The following is a 19706-nucleotide window of genomic DNA, read 5'->3' as shown; positions in this document are numbered from 1 at the left end:
TGGTTTCTCTTGGCATTTTCCGCACTTACTGCCTTGTTTGTTTCTATTTCCTGTATTTTCGATTTTTCCCCCTTTTTTTAACCACCTTGTCCTGTATTTCTGCAAAGAACCCCTCATGGAGGGTCATACTTATTCCACTGGTTAATGTTTTCTTCCATAGTGGTGATTCATTTTTCTGAGTTGGCCTCTCATTTAAGTTTTCTGCTCTGTAGTTCTTATCACGATTGCATAGACACACATGGAGTGCTGAATTCTGTTCATTTTTGATGAAAATATGTACTTTCTGTTGTGTGATTTTTTTTCAAGTGTGTTATTTCTCTACCTTATTCTGTCCAAGGTAGTGTTAATCTAAGTGTGTTTGAGGGTAAATAGTCTTTTCTAAAGTTTTCTAGAGTTATTTATCTTTGTAAAATGTACTGATTGAAATGGGACAAAGATATTTTTATATAAAAAAGTCAATGTTGGTATTGATACAAGTGTTTATTGCCTTTGTTGTATTTGTTAACTTTGAACTCTGTTTGGCTGGAGTTTTAAAGCCTTGAACTAAATTTTGTCAAAGGTTTTCCCTATTTCGCACTACTTTCTATTTTCTTTGCTTGTTGATATTCCAGATACGGGGGTATCAAGAGTCCTGATAAAGGGTCTTAGCCCAAACTGATGATTCCCATCCATAGATGCTGCCTGACATGCTGAGCTCATCCAGCACTTTGTGTGTAGTTCTCTAGATTTCTAGCATCTGCAGATCCTCTTGTTTCCCAGATACTTACATGCTTCTTGAAAGAACAAGCTGGTAGTGGCTTTCTGTGGCTGTGTTTGTAAAATATTAAATAAAATCATTAGAAAGAGGTGGCGTATTGTTGGAAGGTGTAGAACCTGTGGGTAGAATTAAGGAACAGCAAGTGTAATAAAAATCCCTGACGGGAATTGTATAGAGACCTCCAAACAGTAGTGAGTATGTGGTCCGCAAATTACAATGGGAGATAGAAAGTGCGTGCCAAAAGGGCAATGTTACAATAGTCATGGGGGATTGTCATGCAGGTGATTACGAAAATTAAGATGGTGTTGGTCTCAAGAGGAGGAATTCCTAGAATGCCTGCAAGATGCTTTTTTAGAGCAGCTCATGGTTGAACCCACTTGGGGATCAGCTATTCTGGACTGGGTGTTGTAATGATCCAGCATTAATTAGGTCACTTAAGTTCAAAGAACCCTTAGGGACAGGTGTTCTTAATACGATCAAATTCACCCTGACATTAGAGAAGGAGAAGCTAAAATCAGATGTGAAATAAAGAGAATTAGAGAGGCATGAAAGAAATATTGGTCAAAATTGATTTGCAAAGATCACGGACAGGAATTTCTGGAAGCAATTCGGAAGGCACAGGATATGTACAGTGGCATGCAAATGTTTGGGCACCCCTGGTCAAAATTTCTGTTACTGTGAATAGCTGAGTGAGTAAAAGATGACCTGATTTACAAAAGGCATAAAGTTTAACATGACACATTTCTTTAATATTTTAAACAAGATTACATTTTTATTTCCATCTTTTACAGTTAATCCTATGGATTATACGAAGTGATAGCCACAAATATTCTTTGTGGTTGCGTGTAACGATGATCAACCCACTGTTATGGGCATAGGAGAGTTTCAAGCCTCAGCTGCGACAAACTGAAGCTATCAGCTTTTTATCTCTATCTCTATCTCTATATCTCTCTATCTCCCTATCTCTATATCTCTATATCTCTATCTCGGCCGACTGCCTGTCTGCAGATCGCTCTCTCTCTCATGGTTAAATCCACAGTTAGCACCGTCAGCCTGTGACTGACGTCATAGTCCCGCCTCCTCACTCCGGCGCTCTTAAAGACACAGTCACAGTCCGACCGCAGGCTCGCAGCAGCCGCAACACAACTTCCCGACTTTTCAACTCAGTGCTTCAACTAATAAAGACAACCACGCCATTTGCCTTCTTAACCACCCGATCAATCTGTGCAGTCTCTTTCAGGGAGCGAGGAACTTGTAGTCTAAGATCCCTCTGATCATCAACACTGTTCAGGGTTTTGCATTTAACAGAGTACTGTCTCATACATTCGACCTACCGATCTGCCAAGATGATCATCACTAATCAAATCTCACTGAGATTTCTCAGGTCCTGTTGAACTTATTGCCAAGTTCACAAGTACAGGAAGGTACAGGTACAGAGAAACACTGACTTGTGGCAACATCACAGGCAAGTACATTCAGATAACACACGGAACACAAATTATACGATGCTCTGTCAGTAACAATCTATAAATATGCTTTATGACATTAACAATATATAAAATACATTGTGTCCTGATCAATATTAAAATATGCATTTTGTGTCAATAACAAACTTGAAAATGTTGAATTTGATCCCTGTCTCCATTCCTCCTGCAGTCCACAACCAGCTCCTCTGTTTTTGTCAAAATGAGGGACAGGTTGTTTTCTTGACACCACTGTGTCGAGGTGATGACTTCGTCTCTGTAGGCTGCCTCGTTATTATTTGAGATTAGGCCAATCAATGTAGGGTCGTCAGCGAATTTAATTAGCAGATTAGATCTGTGGGTGGCGACACAAGTCATGGGTGCACAGAGAGTAAAGGAGGGGGCCAAGGAGACAACCCTGTGGGGTATGTGTGCTGAGGGTCAGAGAGACAGAGGTGAGGGAGCCCACTCTTACCACCTGCCGGCGATCTGACAGGAAGTCCAGGATCCAGCTACACAAGACAGGGTGAAGGCCGAGGTCTCTGAGCTTCTTGTCGATACTTCACGCCTTCGTATGGCTACTGCTCTGCCCATGACTGCAAGGAACTGCAGAGAACTTTGGTCTCACATGGGAACATCAGAGAAACAAGCCTCCCCTCCATGGACTCTTCCTACCCTTCCCCTGTGTCGGAAAAGCCGGCCATGTACTCAAAGATCCTCACAACCCGGACATTCTTGCTGCAAACCCGCTCCCCCATCGGGGAAGAGATACAAAAACCTTAAAGCGCGTACCACCAGGCTCAAGGACGGCTTCCTGTCTGCAGTTATAAGCCAAATGAATGGTCTCCAGTCCAGTAAAATGGACTCGACCTCACAATGTAACTCGACGTGACCCTGCACCATATGTCTATCTGCACTGCACTTTCTCTGCAGCCATAATGCTTTGTTACAGTTATTGTTTTGTCGTATATCAGCTCAATGTACTGTTGTAATGTATTGATCTGTGTGGATGGTACGTCAGGCAAGATTTTCACTGTAGCTCAGTACGTGATAAAAATAAACAAATTCCCCATTTTAATTGTGTGGAAATATTAGACAGACTGAGCTTCTGGTTTGGAACTTCAGCGGGAACCTTAACTGAACTGAGGAACACAAATAAATAGAAAAGGCTTCAGTCTCGCATTACGATCTGCGGAAACTGGTGGTGTAACGTGGATGAAATTGCCGGAGAGACAGAGTGACTGGTAGATACAAAGCAGCTTCTTTATTCGACACAACAAGGTACAGTGGGCAGCATACGGACGGAGACGCTTTCCGCAGGAAGGTCTGCTAGCTGAGAGTGGGCTCGATATTTATATGCTAAACACAAAGGCAATCGCTAATTAAAAGTTATAGACAATGCTTCCTTTCGAAGCTACATACAAACATCACACCTTCGGATTTCATCCTTTCCTTCTGACGCCAACATGTCTGGGTTGGTATCCACAGCCTTTAGGAATGTGTCACGGACCCCGTGACGGGGATAAAGAACCAGCAGAGATGGAAAACACTTTGGAGTCTCGTATTGCTAAAAACTAATAATATTTATTAGTAACTACGCAATACAATAATATAAATGTAGATAAATCAAACAGGTGAGCAATGATTAGATATAAAAGTAAGTGTGGAATATATATGTATGAAAAAATCAAGCTTCTTTAAGTCTAGGGGTAAAATGATACAGTCTTACGATGTTGAGTAAAGTTCAGTTCAGTTCGTGGTATTGACTTGAGTAGTGATGGAGAGAAAGAGAGAGAGAGAGAGAGAGAAAAAGTTGAGTCTTCAGGTGAGCTGATGCCGTCGATCTTCTTGTCGTCCTCCGAAATCCTTTACAAGTCACCGTCTGTGACTTTAATCAGGGGGACCGGTCTTCTGTGGTGGGGCTATCACCCAGGCGAGGGTGGACACACAGAAAACTCCCCACCAGTCAACCCCTTCTTCACCGATGGAATAGCAATTTGGATTGATCCGCCTGATCGATCCACCAAAACCCACTTTCTCTGCGGGCACAACTATGCTCATTCAGTGTCCAGATCATGTGTCTGAGGTCTGTATCATCTGACCTCCCATTTATTTCACCAGGCTGAGCATCACCTGTCATTCAAAGAGTCTCTCCCTCCTTTGTCTGTAAAGGAGTGCACAAGCAGGCAACCTGTCCTTGGAAATAACATCAATAACCTGCTGAAAATCATAACATCCAGTGTCCATTAAATAACACTGCCTTCGGTCACCATAGCAACCTTCGAGCTGCTCGGTGCTGTCTCCAAATCCAAACTCAGTAAAAATCCAAAGTTACTTCCAATGCCTTAAAGTGACAGTCCAACTGTTAATCTTCGTCTCTCTCTCTCTTTTCAAAAGCAACATATCGGTGGTAAATAACTCTGTCTCTCTCTCCTTTCCAAACAAACCATCAATGATAAATGTCTCTCTCCAAACAGCTAATAGGGGCACTCCTGGAACCCCTCACACTCCCCTTCCTCAGGGGAAAAAAATTGTTGAAGACTATTTTTTAAAAATGTCCATCACAGGGTTTTAAACAATACAGGAAAAAAAAACATCAGATGACAAAGCAAAAATAGTTACAGTTTTCAACTTCACATCTGGATAACTAATCAGCTATGACATTGTCAGTAACTTTTACATGTTTGATTTTTAAGTCACCTTCCTGCAATACTAGACTCCAATTTAACAACCTTCTATTCTTATCCTTCATTTTATTTGGAAACATCAATGGATTATAACCCATGTAAACCACAAATGGTCTCTGAGCAACAGAAAGGTTTTGAGGTCTCTGATCATAGGCCTCAAAATGTTGTAAAGCCAGAATAACTGCTAGCAATTCCTTTTCAACAGTTGAATATTTTTTCTGGTGTATATTGTTCTTTGAGGAATAAGCTACTGGATATTCAATGTCATCCACTCCCTTTTGTAACAGTACTGCCCCAGCAGCTTCATCACTAATGCCTGTTGTTATAGAAAATGGCTTTGGAAAGTCAGGTGCTTTGAGCACAGGGTGGTTTTCAAACGTTCAAATGCCTCCCAGCAAAGATCACTTCATTCAAATCTTTTACTCTTCCCTAGGAGCTTTGTTAGCAGCAGAGCAATGTCAGCAAAGTTCTTACAGAATTTTCTACAATACCCAACCATCCCTAAAAGCTCAGAGCTTCTCAAAGCTTTCTTGCTGGTTGGAACAGGAACTTCAGCAATCGCTTGAACCTTGGCCTGTACAGGAGCCAGCCGGCCTTGGCCCACCACATAACCCAGAGATATGACTGGGGCATGGCCAAACTCACTTTTAGCAAGGTTCACTGTAAGATTGGCTTTGGAAAGTCTGTCAAACCGTTTCTCTACAGCTGCAATATGCTCTTCCCATGTGTCATTCCAGACCACTAAGTCATTGATATAAACCCCTGTGCTTTCTAACACTCCAATCACTGAATTGATCATTCTTTGAAATGTTTCTAGAGGATTCTTCACGCCGAAGTGTAAAACATTGTATTCATACAGTCTAGACGGTGTCACAAATGTTGATATCTCTTTAACCCTCTCTGTTAAAGGAACTCCCCGGTATCCTTTTAACAAGTCAATCTTAATAAAGTATTTAGCCTTCCCCGCTCTATCAATACAGTCATCCATTCTCTTTCTTGGTTCTTTCTTGTTTCTAATTTCTTGTTCAACCATCATACTTTTTTCAAAGCTCACTCTGTGAAGATACCATTTCATAAGCTGGGCTAAATTCATAATGATGTCATGCACTGCACCTGTGCCCCATTTCAAAACACCAATTAGTCCTGTTACTTGTTTTTTCGGCTCTGGGTCCTACTGATGGACCTTATCAGTAATATTTTTTCAAAACAATGGAATTCTGATATCTTGGTGAGTCTAGATTCAATGAGTAAACATGTTTTTACATTCCATTGTCAGATTTCACGGTTCCATTTTGTACTTCAATAATTCTCACAGCTGCAATTCCAGTAAACAAGTGTCTTATTTTGACTCGAGCATTTTGTAAACTTTCCTTAGCAAAGTCACAGAGCTTACTACATCCCTCCCAGAATTCTCTGAGTAGGGTCAAAGGTCCTTTTGGCGTAAAACTGAACACAGGTTCCAACAAATTACCCTTCACTGCCTTCTGAATCGAATCTCCAACAATAAATAAATGGAGGGGAACCCCTTCGTTCCCAGTTTCCTCATTTCTCACACAATGATATCCACCTAAAGGCATACTGTAAGCCATGTTGAAAGTTTCAGCCTGGTAACCTTTCAAAACCACCACCTGACTTTCAGGCACTGTGGCTGGTCTCCACTTCCTCATCAACATCCTATCTTTAAGGTAACATCCCACTGACTCTCTCTCAACCTCCTCTCCTGTGAGAGCCATCTCCCTTAAAGCCACCATTCCAGAATCTCGCTTCTGTTCCTCGATGCATCCCTTTCTCAACAAAGACAAATCTTTCTTATACACCTTACCCTTATCAATTGTACTACCCTCTAAGTCCTGCTGTAATCTGGAAGGTAGAAAAGTCTGTGACACATCATAATTTAAACCTTTGGTTTTTCTATTGTAAGTCTCAATAGCAAATTTGCTCATCAGCTGAATTGCTGAAACACTCTTACCTTGGAGAGCTGTCAACATGCCTCCATTGTTTATTAATCTCAGTACCATTATCAGGCTGATCAGAATTACGTATATATTATGAAAGAGACCAAATAAACTACTCATCTCATTACGACCTATACTTCGACGTATCCACGGCAACTTCCACTCCAAAACCACAACAACTCTTTCTCCTCTCCATAATATCACTCTGAGTAACAGTATGAACTTGCAGGTGCTTACTTCCAAATGTCCAAACAAAATCCAACAAACTAGCGGATCCTGCCTCAGCAGGCCTTTGTCCTGCAAGTAGGGTCAAAGGTCACGCAACCAATCCAATCTTTCGCATCACTTTGTCCAGAAGTCCAGGAACAGCACTTTTCCCATTACTTTCAACAATGCTGACCTCACCAGGATTTACTTCATGACCAACTTATAAAACACGGTCTACTACAAATGACTGAGAATCCTCACATTCCACTGATACCAAGGTTAACCCCTTACTCACTGAACCAAGATCATCTGACACAAAAGGACTGCATTCCTTTCCAACTAAGTCAGACACCTCAGACCTTAACTGAGTTTCAACACAAGGTTCAGTACCCTGGGAACTCACAGGTACTTCAACAACCTGAACACGGGCAAAAGGGACAGCTGCCTCTTCTGGGCTGTCATCACTTCTCCCAGTTTCAATTTCAAGGTCATCCCGAACCTCCCAGCTATTCTCTGGCAAACTCCTTCCTGGAGTAATCTCAACCTCGTAAGTTAAAACTTCTTAGTCTGCTTTCTCAACAGACCCCTTCAGGGTAGGGGCATCCTCTGCCACTGGATATGCCCTTCCCTCATCATGAACACAAACTTTAAATTCATCACACAAAACTAGCCCCTCCGAGCTGTAAAAATCATCAGGGTCCGACACTAAACCTCTTTGCTGCAACTTCTCCCTTTTAAACTGTCTCTGCCTTTCTGCCACGTGATCCTCACGTTGCCATTTCTCCCTCTCGACCCGTCTCCGTCTTCCTGCCTCTTCTCTCTCTAACTTAAGTCTCTCTAACTTTAACTGTTCCAGGTGTACCTCGGCCTCCTCTTTCACTACAGGAAATCTCTTTAACTCGCTCTCCTCAGAAGTCTGTATAGAGACATAATATTCAGCTATTTTTCTTTGAATTTCTGCTTTCGTCATACCTCTCTTTACCTCAGCATTCACTTCCTTAGCAATGTCCCGCAACTCATATTTCCTAGCCTTTTTCAAGGACACGGGGTCTGGCGATTCCAAAAATTCCGCAGCATCCATTTCTGCTGATATTCCACGCAACCAATCAAAGGAATTTTTCCCAATCAATTCAAACCAGCCTCCCGACCAATTTGTTCATAACGCGGACGCAGGCCCCAATTTAGTGTCACGTACCCCGTGACAGGTGTTAAGAAGCCAGCAGAGATGGAAAACACTTTGGAGTCCAGTATTGCTAACAACTAGTAATATTTATTAGTAACTACGCAATACAATAATGTAAATGTAGATAAATCAAACAGGTGAGCAATGATTAGATATAAAAGTAAGTGTGGAATATATATGTATGAAAAAATCAAGCTTCTTTAAGTCTAGGGGTAAAATGATACAGTCTTACGATGTTGAGTAAAGTTCAGTTCAGTTCGTGGTATTGACTTGAGTAGTGATGGAGAGAAAGAGAGAGAGAGAGAGAGAGAGAGAGAGAGAGAGAGAGAGAGAGAGAGAGAGAGAGAGAGAGAGAGAGAGAGAGAGAGAGAGAGAGAGAGAGAGAGAGAGAGAGAGTGAGAGTTGAGTCTTCAGGTGAGCTGATGCTGTTGACCATCTCGTCGTCCTCCGAAATCCTTTACAAGTCACCGACTGTGACTTTTACCAGGGGGACCGGTTTTCTCTGGTGGAGCTATCACCCAGGAGAAGGTGGACACACAGAAAACTCCCCACCAGTCAACCCCTTCTTCACCGATGGAATAGCAATTTGGATCGATCCACCAAAACCCATTTTCTCTGCGGGCACAACTATGCTCATTCAGTGTCCAGATCATGTGTCTGAGGTCTGTATCATCTGACCTCCCATTTATTTCACCAGGCTGAGCATCACCTGTCATTCAAAGAGTCTCTCCCTCCTCTGTCCGTAAAGGGGTGCACAAGCAGGCAATCTGTCCTTGGAAATAACATCAACAACCTGCTGAAAATCATAACATCGAGTGTCCTTTAAATAACACTGCCTTCGGTCACCATAGCAACCTTCGAGCTGCTCGGTGCTGTCTCCAAATCCAAACTCAGTAAAAATCCAAAGTTACTTCCAATGCCTTAAAGTGACAGTCCAACCGTTAATCTTTGTCTCTCTCTCTCTCTCTTTTCCAAAAGCAACATATCGGTGGTAAATAACTCTCTCTCTCTCTCTCCTTTCCAAACAAACCATCAATGATAAATGTCTCTCTCCAAACAGTTAATAGGGGCACTCCTGGAACCCCTCACACCCGCCATTCAATCATGGGCTGATCCAGTTCATCTGGTCATCCCCACCCATCTGGCTTTCTCTCCATACCCTTTAATGCCCTGGCTAATCAAGAAACTATCAGCCTCTGCCTTAAATACAACAAATGGCTTTGGCTCCACATCTGCTTGTGGCAAATATTCCACAGATTTACCACCCTCTGACTGAATAGTTTCTCCGCGGGGGAAAGCGAAGGTGAGCAGACAGGTAGTGCAGAGCACCCCTGTAGCCATCCCCCTGAATAATAAGTTTGCCGTCCTGGATACTGTTGGTGGGGCAGCTGACCAGGTGTGAGCCACGGTGGCAGGGCCTCCGGAACTGAGTCTGACCCTGTGCTGCAGAAGGGTGGGAAGGAGAAGGGAGAGCTGCCTTCATTGAAGACTTTATAGTCAGGGGAGCAGACAGGCGATTTTGTGGACGTGAGAAGGACACCCGTATGGCTTGTTGCCTCCCGGGTGCCAGGGTCCGGGATGTCTCTGACCGGGTGCACGACATTCTGGTACGAGAGTGAAAGCAACAAGAAAGCGTGATACATGCTGGTACCAACGACATAAGCAGGAAGAGGGATGAGGTCCTGTAACGTGAGTTTCGGGAACTAGGCAGAAGGCTGAAGAACAGGACCTCAAGGGTGGCGTTCTCAGGATTGTTGCCAGTGCTACGTGACAGAGGTGGTAAGAATTGGAGGAGATGGCAGTTGAAAGCATGACTGAGGAGTTGGTGCAGGAGGCAGGCTTTCAGATTTCTGGATCATTGGGATATTTTCTGGGGACGGTGGGACCTGTACAGATGGGATGGGTTGCACCTGAACTCTAGGGGGAGCAATATCCTTACAGGTAAGTTTGCTGGCACGGTTCCGAAAGTATTAAACTAATTTGCAAGGGGGATGGAACCCGGAGCGATAGAGCAGTGAAAGAAGTGCATGGAGTAAAGCCAGATCTAACATATAGAGAGGCTTTGAGTAAAGAGAAGCAGAATAAAGGGAGTAAATGTAGTAAGGTAGAAGGGCCAAGGTGCGTGTACTTCAATGCAAGAAGCATCAGGAACAAAGGTGATGAACCAAGAGCTTGGATGCATACATGGAAATATGATGTCGGGGCCATTACAGAGACTTGGCTGGCACTAGGGCAGGAATGGATTCTCAATATTCCTGGATATCCGTGCTCTAAAAGGAATGGGGGGGGGAGGGGAGGAGGGCTGGCATTACTGGTCAGGGATACTATTACAGCTACAGAAAGGGTGGGCAATGTAGCAGGATCCTCTTCTGAGCCAGTGTGTGTGGAAGTCAGGAACAGGAAGGGAGCAGTTACTCTATTGGGAGTATTCTATAGGCTCCCTGGTAGTAGCAGAGATACTGAGGAGCAGATTGGGAGGCAGATTTTGGAAAGGTGCAAAAATAACAGGGTTGTTATCATGGGTGACTTTAAATTCCCTAATATTGATTAGTCCCTAGGGTTTAGACAGGGCAGAGTTTGTTAAGTGTGTCCAGGACGGATTCCGGTCACAGTATGTTGACAGGCCGACCAGGGCAAATGCCATACTAGATCTAGTACTAGGTAATGAACTGGGTTAGATCACAGATCTCTCAGTGGGTGAGCATCTGGGGGACAGTGACCACCGCTCCTTGGCCTTTAGCATTATCATGGAAAAGGATAGAATCAGAGAGGACAGGATTTTTTTTTTTTAATTGGGCAAGGGCAAATTATGAGGCTATAAGGCTAGAACTTACGGGTGTGAATTAGGACAACACACATCAAAGTTGCTGGTGAACGCAGCAGGCCAGGCAGCATCTCTAGGAAGAGGTGCAGTCGACGTTTCAGGCCGAGACCCTTCGTCAGGACTAACTGCTATTACTGGTTCGCCAGTTAGTCCTGACGAAGGGTCTCGGCCTGAAACGTCGACTACACCTCTTCCTAGAGATGCTGCCTGGCCTGCTGCGTTCACCAGCAACATTAATGTGTGTTGCTTGAATTTCCAGCATCTGCAGAATTCCTGTTGTTTGGTATGAATTAGGATGATGTTTTACAGGGAAATGTACAATGGACACGAGGTCGATGATTAGGGATCTCTTGCAGGATGATACGGATAAATTCATATCCGGTGAGGAAGATAAAGAATGGTAGGGTGAAGAAACCATGGGTGACAAGTGAGGTGGAAAATCTAGTCAGGTGGAAGAAGGCAGCATACATGAGGTTTTGGAAGCAAGGATCAGATGGGTCTATTAAGGAATATAGAGAAGCAAGAAAAGAGCTTAAGAAGGGGCTGAGCAGAGCAAGAAGAGGGCATGAGAAGGCCTTGGTGAGTAGGTAAAGGAAAACCAAGAAATTCTTAAATTATGTGAAGAACAAAAGGATGACAGGAGTGAAGGTTGGACCGATCAGAGGTAAAGGTGGGAAGATGTGTCTGGAGGCTGTGGAAGTGAGTGAGGTCCTCAATGAATACTTCCCTTCGGTATTCACCAATCAGAGGGAACTTGATGATGGTGAGGACAATATGAGTGAGGTTGATGTTCTGGAGCATGTTGATATTAAGGGGGAGGAGGTGTTGGAGTTTTTAAAATACATTAGGACAAATATGACCGCGGGGCCTGACTACTCCATGAGGCGAGGGAAGAGATTGCTGAGCCTCAGGCTAGGATCTTTATGTCCTCGTTGTCCATGGGAATGGTACTGGAGGATTGGAGGGAGGCGAATGTTGTCCCCTTGTTCAAATAATATAGTAGGGATAGTCCGGGTTATTATAGACCAGTGAGCCTTACATCTGTGGTGGGATAGCTGTTGGAAAAGACTCTTAGAGATAGGATCTATGGGCATTTAGAGAATCATGGTCTGATCAGGGACAGTCAGCATGGCTTCGTGAAGGGCAGATCGTGCCTACCAAGCCTGAGAGAGTTCTTTGAGGAGGTGACCAGGCATATAGATCAGGGTAGTGCAGTGGATGTGATCTATGTGGATTTTAGTAAGGCATTTGACAAGGTTCCACACGGTAGGCCTATTTAGATAGTTAGAAGGCATGGGATCCAGGGAAGTTTGGCCAGGTGGATTCAGAATTGGCTTGCCTGCAGAAGGCAGAAGGTTGTGGAGGGAGTACATTCAGATTGGAGGATCGTGACTAGTGATGTCCCACAAGGATCTGTTCTGGGACCTCTTCTTTTTGTGATTTTTATTAATGACCTGGATGTGGGGGTAGAGGGGTGTGTTGGCACGTTTGAAGACGATGCGAAGGTGGGTGGTGTTGTAGATAGTGTAGAAGATTGTCAAAGATTGCAGAGAGACATTGATAGGATGCAGAAGTGGGCTGAGGAGTGGCAGATGGAGTTCAACCCGGAGAAGTGGGAGGTGGTACACTTTGGAAGGACAAACTCCAAGGCAGAGTACAAAATAAATGGCAGGATACTTGGTAGTGTGGAGGAGCAGAGGGATCTGGGTGTACATGTCCACAGATCCCTGAAAATTGCTTCACAGGTAGATTGGGTAGTTGGGAAAGCTTATAGGGTTTTAGCTTTCATATGTCGAGGGATAGAGTTTATGAGTCGCGGGATAATGATGCAGCTCTATAAAACTCTGGTTCGGCCACAATTGGAGTTCTGTGTGCAGTTCTGGTCGCCTCAATATAGGAAGGATGTGGAAGCATTGGAAAGGGTACAGAGGAGATTTACCAGGATGCTGCCTGGTTTAGAGAGTATGCATTATGATCAGAGATTAAGGGAGCTAAGGCATTACTCTTTGGAGAGAAGGAGGATGAGAGGAGACGTGATAGAGGTGTACAAGATAATAAGAGGAATAGATAGAGTGGACAGCCAGCGCCTCTTCCCCAGGGAACCACTGCTCAATACAAGAGGACGTTCAAGAGGGATATTAGAGGAAGGTTTTTACTCAGAGAGTGGTCGGTGCGTGGAATGCACTGCCTGAGTCAGTGGTGGAGGCAGATACACTAGTGAAGTTTAAGAGACTACTAGACAAGTATATGGAGGAATTTAATGTAGGGGGTTATATCGAAGGCAGTGTTTGAGGTTCGGCACAACATTGTGGGCCGAAGGGCCTGCAATCTGCTGTATTATTCTATGTTCTATGTTCTAAGTATAGGCAGAGACTGAAGACTGCAGCACCAGTAGTGAGGACCAAGGAGGTTTGGACAAGGGAAGCACAGGAGCGCCTACAGGACCGCTTTGAATCTGGATGAGTACACTGCAGTTGTTACCGACTTCATTAAAACCTGTGTGGATGAGTGTGTGAATTACTGTACATTCCCAAACCAAAGGCGTGGATGAACCAGTAGGTACGTCGTCTGCTGAATGCTAGATCTGTGGTATTTAAATCTGGCGACCCAGGTCTGTACCAGAAAAACAGGGATGATTTGCAGAGGGTGAAGCAACAATTTCCAACGACATTGGAGGCGACATCGGATGCACGGCAACTATTGGAAAATGTAAATGTATACATTGTATTTTCTATGTATTACAGTATTTACAATATTTACTCAACAGTATTTCAGTATTCACTCGAATGCACACATTATATTTTCTATATTTACTATGTAGCCACTGCTAGCTGAATAGAGGGAATTCACTATGTAGCCATGACTTTTGACCTAATCACTATTAATTCATGAAGAGAACTAGAATGAAACCAAGTAGAAAGATAACGGTGCCGAGTAAGGTAATGAGATATGTGGCAGTATGTCAAAAGAAGACCAATTAAGAAATAACTGTGGTTAGGGATGAGGGGCCACCTGGTCTAAAAAGTAAACTAGGACATAATTAAATTGGGGAGTAAAACAATAGTGGAAAGTCGAGAGCGGATGTATTGATGATATGTGATCATAGGCCGTCTGGATATGATAATGTAGCTAAGATAGGAGATTGCTATAAAAAATGCTGTGTACAAGCCTCGATGGGCAGTCAGCTAATAGCTTTCTGATTGTCTCAGCTTTGATTTGCAAATTAAAGTTTAAAACTTCTTGAAGGATTTTCTGCGTCTCCTTGTCGTTTGTGAGAAACCACGACAAAATTGGCGTCACGAACAGGATCGGATAGAGACCCGCGAGGAAGGGAACGGCAGATTGGGACGCTTCCCGGTCCCTCGGGGACCCTCACGAGGCTAACAGAATTAAGGGTGCACCCAAAGAAAAAAGTGAGCGCTTTATGCGATAATTCGGACTAAGAATTCTGTTGGTTTTGGGGGGTCTCGGGGACTCAGAAGTGTGAAGCAACTGGCGAAGGATCTCTCCGATCCAAAGAATCTGGCAGAATCGGGGATAAAAGGAGGCTCAGAGGATTAATCAAGAGCACGGCAGTGGGGGTAAGTACAAGTTAAGTAAGAAAATTCCACGTGGTGTTGGTAAGTCCCTGTGGATACCGTTTCGCACGAAACGAAGGTCTGAACAGGCAGGGAAGGAGAATTAAAAATCCTCGTGAATACCGCCTTAAGAAGTGTAAGGGTCTGCATAGGCGAGGTGTAAAAGGTTCTGTGGATACCGCCCTAAGTAGGGGTCTACACGGGCAGAACGTAGTAAGAGACAAAGATAGTTTGATAGAGAATTCAGACGCTGGTGAGATAAACCATAAGGCTAGGCATAGAAATAGAGTTAGAAAAATAGTACTATTAAGTAGACAAGTCGTGAGATTCTAAAAATACCATAACAGAAAAAGGAAAAAGAGAGCAACATGACAGAGAAAGGAACAGCAGTAGAAATATTGAGCAGAAAATTCCCGGTGTGTCAAGGTAAGATCGTGGAAATTTCAGAAAAATGGGAAAAAAGAACTAAAAAACTAGTCACGAAATGGCCAAGAGAAGGAACGTTTGATGTAAGCTTATGTGAGGAAATGGAAGCGCTAATTAAAAATCACAAACCCAAAGATAAATCTAAGAAAAGAGAAGGAAAAAGGAAACAAGAAATGGAAGTGTTAAAACTCTTTAGGATGGAGGCAGAAAGATTAAGAAAGACGGGAGGTATATTAATAGTAAGTAAAAAAGACACTGAGAAACGAAACGAGCAGTCTGATAAAGAAAAGGAAAAGCATAACAGGGAGCCGGCTTCGGCTCTATACCCAGACCTGAAAGACGTAGAAAAACCTCCTCCCTATTACGAGAGAAAAACCCTTACGCAGTGTCCGTTGATAACAGGAAGAGTGGATCTAAATGGAGAAATTAAAGTCTGGGATACCGAGGAGGAAAGAAAGAAACACGAAAAGGAACAGGAGAAAAAGGAAATAGAAGAAGAGATCAAAGGGTTACAGGAATTAAAAGCGAAAAGGGATGAAGGGAAATCTTTGTTACATGGACACGGAGCTGAGCAGGCCAGAGCAGAAGGTAACTTGTCGGGTGGGCAAGAGTTAAGTAGCGAAAGAGAGGGTGCCGGAGAATGTAGGCAGAGGATAGGAGACAGGAGCCTTCAAGGGGAAAAAGAGAGAGTGAAAAGGCAGATATTAGAAACATAGGGAGAGATTAGGGAATTACAGCACAGACTGAATTTCCAACGAGAGTTTGAGGATTTTGCATGGGCCAAAGCAAATGCTAGCTCAAGGCAGAAAGAAAGAACTCCGACTGGAGGCCAAGGGAGAAAGGAAACCCCGGAAAGAATCATGTGGCAGCCAGTGAAAACGTGCTCAGAAACAGATGGGGAGTCAGGCGAGGAGGAGAGTCAGGAGATGTGGGAAAGGAAAGGGAGAATGATGCCATTGTTAGTAAAAGGATTGGGACAAGTACAGTATATTCCTTGGGGATCCCAGGACCTGGAAGGGCTGAAAAACACCCTGCCCAGCCTACATGAGGGTGCAGGGAAATGGATTAGGGCCTTTGAGGAAGAAACCACGGGACGAATGTTGCCTATGGGAGATTTGAAGGCGCTGCTGATAAGGCTGTTGGGAACCTCCGGACTGCGAGAGCTGATGGAAGCGGCTGGCATACAGAATGTGGACAGCACACTAATTGACGGGGCCAGATTTGACACAGTGAGGCAGAGGGTATGGGGGGCCCTCAGGGAGCTCTATCCACCCAAAATGGACCCCAAAGCCATGAAAGGGGATCCACTGGGAGACACTGAAAATCCAGCAGCCTACATAGAAAATCAGTTGAAAAGGTGGAGACTGGAAATTGAACAAGAGGTGGAAAGCAACCCGTTTATGACCTGGATATTCTGAAGTGCTGTTTTGGATGCGATGCCTTCCCAAGTTAAGTCTAAACTTGAGGAAGTGGCCGGACTGATGTCAATGACCCCACAGGAATTCAGGGACCACGTAGCCCATGCGGTCGAAAAATATCGAAAAGACAAACGAAAGTTGACTGAGCAGCAAGAAGAAGTGCAGAGAAAGCTGATACAAATGCAGCTTGAAGAACTTAAAAAGAAGGAAAAAGAAAAAGGCAAGAAGATGCTGCCAGCAGTGACCGATTTAAGCACAGCCGTTGAAATGAATGAAATGCCATTATATGGAGGGACCGGTCGTGCCGTAAGACAGAGTCCGGAAAACCCCATGCCAATCATAAACGTCTTTGGGGGAGCTTTTCCCGCAAATGCCCTATCAGGGACAGAATAAATTTAAACAGCAGCCCAGACAGGACTGGAAATCCCAAGGAAGGGGGCAGAGAGATAACAGGCTAGATAGGTTACCATCTATTCTGTGGTCACAACATGACACGGATGTAGGGAAAATAAGAACAACTAGTCCGGTAGAAATAAAGCTGAAAAAGGGAGCAGTTCCGCCCAGGAGACCACCATATCCCCTGAAACCAGAGGCAGAAGAGGTAATAGCGCCAACGATACAGGGGCTACTGGAGGCCGGAGTACTTAAGGACAGACAGCCCATGTAATACCCACTGTTACCTGTCCTTAAAGCGGATAAATCTAAATGGAGACTGGTGCATGACTTGCGAGCGGTGAATGAGGTAATGGAGGACTGGCCAGCGGTAGTTCCCAACCCACACACGCTCTTGACTAATGTTCCACCAGAGGCAGACTATTTTTCGGCGATTGACTTGTGTTCGGCTTTTTTCAGCGTTCCCCTGGCAGATCAGTGTCAGTACCTATTTGCACTTACATACAGAAACAACCAGTATACCTACACTAGAATGCCTCAAGGATTTAAACATTCACCACACGTATTTAATCAAGCGTTGAAGGCGGACCTAGAGGGCATATCGTTGGAAAGTACGTTGATACAGTATGTGGATGATTTGTTGATTTGCTCTGAAAGTGAGGGACAGTGTGAATAGGATACCATAACCCTTTTAGAGAGACTGGCGCATGGAGGGCATAAGGTATCTAGAAAGAAGCTGCAATTCTGCAAGGAACAGGTAGAATACCTAGGTACAGTGATATCCAAGGGAGTGAAGGCAATAGCGCCGGATCAAATTGAGGCTATAACTAAAGCTCCCAAGCCCCAGACAGTGAGACAGATGACGACGTTTCTGGGACTGACAGGATATAGTTCAGATTGGATTGAGGAATATGCTGAAATTGTAACGCCACTAAGGAAAATAATGAAGGAAGCAGGACATACAAGCTTGGGGAGTAATCTACAGTGTGGAAAGAGGGGTTTTAAAAAGAGCAATGGAGATCCCATACAGCACTGTCAGCAGATTTTAGATCTAATAAAAGCGCTGATGAAACCTAAAGCACTGGCTATAGTAAAACGCCAGGCACAGAAAAAAGGAAACGATGCAGTAACAAAGGGAAATCAAGCTGCAGATGAAGCAGCCAGGAAAGCGTCTGGGTGTACATCCGTTGTCAGCGCACCCCAGGTAAGTCTAGAGCTGGAACCTATGGTAGAGGACCTAATTGAAATACAGGGAAAGGCAACTTTGGCAGAACAAACACTGTGGAGACGAAGGGGGGGGGGCAAGCAAATCCCAGAAGGCCTATGGACCACGGAAGATGGCCTACTGGTAGCTCCCACCCCTTTACTGACTATCCTGATCTCAGAAGCACATGGGATAGATCATTGTGCAAGGGGGGAAGTAATAAGGAAAATAAAAAAGGATGGATTTTGGTCGCCTTATTTACAGGCTTCAGTAGACCATGTGTTGTCACAGTGTGAGGTATGTGTGCAGGATAATGTTCGGAAAGGAATTACAACCCCAATAGGTCATATACCCGTACCTGAAGGGCCATTTAAACACCTAGTGATTGACTATGTGGACATGATAAAAAACAGTAAGAGGGAAAAGATACATGTTGGTGGTAGTCGACAGATTCAGCAGATGGGTGGAGACAGTACCCTCGAAAGATCAAGGGGCAGGAACAGTGGTGAAATTCCTGACAAATGAAGTGATCCCAAGGTTCGGGATACCGACAGAAATTAGCTCAGACAATGGTTCAGTTTTCATTCAAAAAGTGGTCGTTAGTTCTGCAAGCACTGAGAATAAAGCAGAGATTTGGATGTGTGTATCACCCTCAGTCGCAGGGTATGGTGGAAAGAATTAACGGGACCTTAAAAACCAAACTAAACAAAATCTGTGCAGATACTAAACTCAACTGGGTCGATGCACTACCATTAGAATTAATGAGTTACCGCATGCAGACTAATCGGATGACGTGTCTAACACCGCATGAAATGCTAACTGGACCCATGCCAGTGCCCCGGTGGAGAGGACCATATAAAGGGGCTAGTTTAGAACAACTGGAATTGGAATTAAAACAATACATGCGGCAATTAACTATGATGCATAAGTTATTTATGTACAGGAAAAACAGAAAGAGCCAGAGATCGATCAAGGGGAAGGACCAATCCAGCCAGGCGATTAGGTCTACGTGCGAGCGTTTCAAAGAAAGTGGAACGAACCCAGAAGGGAAGGGCCCTTTACGGTAACCAAAGCATCACCCACCGCAGTTCAAGTGGAAGGACGCTCCACCTGGTATCATCTCAATCACTGCACTAGAGCAATCCCGCAGGTACAGTCAGGTGGGCCACCCCAGGTAAGTGGTGAAGAGGAACAAACAGTAGGGGGCAGGCAAGAGCAACAAGAAGCTGACACTGAACCGCAGGAACTTGACCAAGTAATAAGGGAAATTTTTGGCCCTGAGGACAGGCCCGAAGATCCTAAGGATGGAGTTATGAATGGTAGTACTCTTTCAGATAATGGGGACGACTTGGGGGCGACCAGTCCCGCCCCCCGGGAGGATACACTCAGATACTCTTGTGCAGATTTGGAGACCATTAATTTGGCAGATGTGGCATGGGACTGTTAGGATCCCACCAAATCTGAGAGAAAGGAGTAAGAGGAGCACAACGATTACCTCCGTACCATGGTACCAGAACATATGGTACCAGTGGGCAAATTATACAGCAGGGATGATGAAGAGACAGAATTGTTATCTATGCTCAAGGGCAAGTCCAGTGCAATATGTAGTCC

This window comes from Mobula birostris, chromosome 13, assembly GCF_030028105.1.
Source record: "Mobula birostris isolate sMobBir1 chromosome 13, sMobBir1.hap1, whole genome shotgun sequence".
Taxonomy (NCBI): Eukaryota; Metazoa; Chordata; class Chondrichthyes; order Myliobatiformes; family Myliobatidae; genus Mobula; species Mobula birostris.
This window is presented reverse-complemented; position numbering follows the sequence as displayed.